Below are 4,890 nucleotides of genomic sequence, written 5' to 3'. Positions count from 1 at the left end.
TATAGCAATATAAAGACACGGGAGAACTAGAAACACTATAAACCCAAAAGTATAGTAGAAGTAAATAGATTCTTCCGGCGGTAGATGAAAAAGAAGAATGACCGATATGAAAGTTAGAAGTATATCGAGAATCAGAACTGGATGGAGCATATTGATGAATACTTTAAAATATGAGTTGAGGGGGAAATAATAGATGGTGATGAAACATGACTATGAACTTAAAAATCAACAGATTTAACTCACACAATGGCGGAATAAGTGAATCAAACCCTCTAGTGAATAGGTTAAGTTTTTTTTGATTAATTTAGTCAAACCACAACTAAATTAAGTGTGATTAGATCAACACCTAGAGCTATTATTCACCACCTGGGTGATTTGGACTGAGAGATAATCGGAGGAGCTCACTAGATCTGAGTGTGTGTAACAAATGAGAGGCTTAACCTAAAATGAAGAACATAAGACTTTATATACCCCTGCTGTTGACTCACCCATACGATTCATTCATCACACGTACGAGTTGGCTTCATCAGCCGTACGGGTGATCACTCACTCGTGTCTTCTCATTTAGGTGGTAATTGTGACTTAGCTCAGCATCAACTGTGCGTATGAGCCTGTCAGCCGTACTAGTGAGGCGTCACTCGTACGTCTGACTAAGTCTAACATAGTCAAACATCTAAATCTCGTTCCTGCAGTTCCTGTAACCACATACAAACACGGATAGGATAATAACGAGCAATCATGGTGGCCTGTAAACTGTTGTACCTGCAATGGACGTGGGTAGATGTCTAAGGACTTGCATAAAATGCATCAACAGAAGGTGTGAGTTGTAAGGAAATGAAGGAGGTGAATTTATAAGAAAATCTCTGACAGAACAATTAAAATGTACGATCACATTTAAAGCGGATCCTAATTCTCTTGATTACCGGAGAGTCAAATCTTATTAAGAAGATTTTCTTCAAATCCCTTGAAATCTGGGAATCAATCATATCTACGTCAAATGATAAGATGAATCTACACTTACTCATTTCACTCTTCTATGTTAGCTTCATTCATACTCTTCATATAAATGGATTGTTTATCCAAATTATTTGCTGATGATAAAACTCTAATTTTCAGCCCGTATGCATCATGAAAACATACTTATTATCATTCACGACCTTTCCACTCAAATTTCGGGAAAAAATTTCTTTAACGGGTAGGTACTGTGACAACCCGAAAATTTCCAACCAAATTTAAACTTTAATCTTTATATGTTTCCGACACGATAAGCAATATTTGTTAAGTTAAATTGCAAGAATTTTAAACTATGTTCATACATTCATTCAACCTCGACCAAGTTCCAACGATTCACGAACCATTAAACGAATATGATTATATATGTATATGTGTATATATATATTATAACTTGAAACGTAAACAAAATATTAGATTAAATACTTTATATGATTGTATCTGTTTCAAAATGTTTATCAATGGAATTAGAAGATAAGATCAAATGATTGAATTATCAGATATATTGAATTATGATTACAAGTCCCTGTTGAAAGGCCCACGTCGATTTGAGAAATGTAGAGACCCGTCCTAATCCATCCGGACGAAGTCCATATCGATTATAAACGATTCACAACAGTTGATTACATCGCGAGGTACTTGACCTCTATATGATACATTTTACAAACATTGCATTCGTTTTTGAAAAGACAATCTTTCATTACATCAAAAGTTGACGGCAGGCATACTATTTCATAATATATCTAACTATAATTGACTTAATAATAATCTTGAAGAACGCAATGACTCGAATGCAACGTCTTTTGAAATATGTCATGAATGACTCCAAGTAATAACTCTAAGATGAGTAAATGCACAGCGGAAGATTTCTTTCGTACCTGCGAATAAACATGCTTTAAAGTGTCAACCAAAAGGTTGGTGAGTTCATTAGTTTAACATAAATAATCATTTCATAATTTTAATAGACCACAAGATTTCATATTTCCAGTTCTCATAAACACACGTCCCATACATAGAGATAAAAATATCATTCATATGGATTGAACACCTGGTAATCGACATTCACAATATGTATATAAGAATATCCCCATCATTCCGGGATCCTCCTTCGGACATGATATAAAATTTTGAAGTACTAAAGCATCCTGTACTTTGGATGGGGCTTGTTGGGCCCGATAGATCTATCTTTAGGATTCGCGTCAATTAGGGTGTCTGTTCCCTAACTCTTAGATTACCAGATTAAAAAGGGGAATATTCGATTTCGATAATTCAACCATATCATGTAGTTTCGATTACTTGTGTCTATTTCGTAAAATATTTATAAAAATTGCGCATGTATTCTCAGCCCAAAAATATAAAGGGTAAAAAGGCAAATGAAACTCACCCAATGTATTTTGTAGTAAAAATACATATGACTATATTGAACAACTGAACAATACAGGGTTGGCCTTGGATTCACGAACCTATATCATTTGTATATATATTAAAACGTATTCTTGTAATCGAACAATTATATATATATATATATATATATATATATATATATATATATATATATATATATATATATATAATTTTTAATGATATAGTTTTTATATTAGAAACTTATGTATTTCGTCATTAATATATATATTCATTTTTATATATGAAAATATAGATTTTTGTTAAGTTACATATATTAAATATCTTATTTATATACTTTATTTATATGTATAATAACTCAAATTTTATGTTATATATCTATTATGTATATATATATATATATTCATTAAAAATGATTTTTTTTATATTCATTTGGTTATATTAGTATATTTATAAATATATGTTTAGTTCTTTATTTAGAACCGATAGTTTTGTTATAAGTAGATATTTTTATAAGTAATGTTCATAATAATAATATTAATAGTAATAACTTATTACTAATACTATACTAATACTAATGAAAATAATAACTGGTGTTATTTTCATAATAATAATAAAAATATAATATTTACTACTTGTATTAGTAATAATACCAATAATAATACTAATAATAATAATAATAATGATATTACTAATAACGATAATTATAATAGTAATACTAATTGTATTGATAATAATAATGATAATAATTCTATTTCTAATATCATAATAACATAACTAACATAATTTATAACAATAACAACAACAATAACAATAATAATAATAATAATAATAATAATAATAATAATAATAATAATAATAATAATAATAATAATAATAATAATAATAATAATAATAATAATAGTAATAATAATAATAATAATTGAAATAAAGAAAATAAAAGTGTATACCATTTGAAAAGTTTTCTAAAAAGGATTGTCCCATTCGAGACTCGAACCCGTGACCTCTCGTTAACCGACCCAACACTCAAACCATCCAAGCTGTATTGTCTTTCTGTTATAGTACGACCCAAATTTAATTATAAACCATTCTGTTTATCTCCTCCTTCTTCAATACTCAGCCATACGAATTCCATACTCAACCAAAACAAGATCATGGATTACAAAATTGATTTAAGACTTAATATCCAATATATAATCACTTATATGTGATTAATTGCTTTGAAAAAAAAATATATAAAAAGAAGAAGATTATCGCTGCTGCTCGTTCGTGATTAAGAAGAAAAAAAAATTTGATTAATGAATTGAGGACATTTTAGCAAAAAGTTTCAACACAAAACAAGTTTCAAATCACCCTTTAAATCTTTATTCATCCTCAATTGAAACCACAACATAAGAACGTCTTGAATTTCATGAAAAACAAAAGTGTTGACTTTTTACCTTTAAACTTTGACTCGTGAATTCGACATCAATTTGAGGAATTGAAAACTGGAAATTTGCCGATAGTTTAAGCTATAGATTTATAACAAGCCTGCATATTTAGTTTTCAAAAATTCATTCAAAATCGAATTATGTATAAAAAGATAAAAGTTCAGCACAGGCGACGGGTTTTCTCCATTTTTTTTTGTTTAAACAATGAATTTGTAGTAGGTATATACATGGTACAGGTTGTTGATAGATGCTGTAATAATATTAGTGATTTTGTTTGTATTAAGAGTTGAGTTGGACGTCTAACAAAGTCCGACAGGATTCATAGTCAAGAACTGAAAAATAAAATAAAAAAATATATAAAAGCAAATCAAGGACTAATTGTATTTGTTGTGTACTGTAATAGATTGGTACTGGAAGCAATTTGAAATAGGAAACGAAAATCATTCAGTTAGATTTACATGAATCGAATCTTGAATAAATTGGTGATTTTATAATATTTATACTAATAACTAATACATATAATTATATTATTAATAGTAATCCTTTAAATGATAAATTAATTGTTAATTATAATGTTAATAATGATATTATTAGTAATAATAAGGATGATAATAATAATAAAGATTGTACTAAAAAAAAGATAATTATACTATTATTAATGTTAATAATATAATTTATTATTTTCTAATAATAATAACATTAATATAACAATTTACATGTATTTTATTTCTATATATATAATCTTCTTAATAGATTTTAATATTAATATTTATTTTAATGAAAATAATAATATAATATTATGTTTTAACTTGTTGTTACATTTAATATTACGACTTATTAGTTATGTAATATTTAATAATTATATCTATAATATTATATATTTAGTATTTAATATCTACACATTACAATATATATATATATATATATATATATATATATATATATATATATATATATATATATACCATAATAATAACAATAACAATAACATTATTGATTATGTTATTTAACAATAATACTAATAACGATAATAATAAAATAATTATATTCAGCTTGTAATTAAGTTTAATATATTTTCATTTATTAT

This window comes from Rutidosis leptorrhynchoides, chromosome 4 (assembly GCF_046630445.1).
Source record: "Rutidosis leptorrhynchoides isolate AG116_Rl617_1_P2 chromosome 4, CSIRO_AGI_Rlap_v1, whole genome shotgun sequence".
Taxonomy (NCBI): Eukaryota; Viridiplantae; Streptophyta; class Magnoliopsida; order Asterales; family Asteraceae; genus Rutidosis; species Rutidosis leptorrhynchoides.
This window is presented reverse-complemented; position numbering follows the sequence as displayed.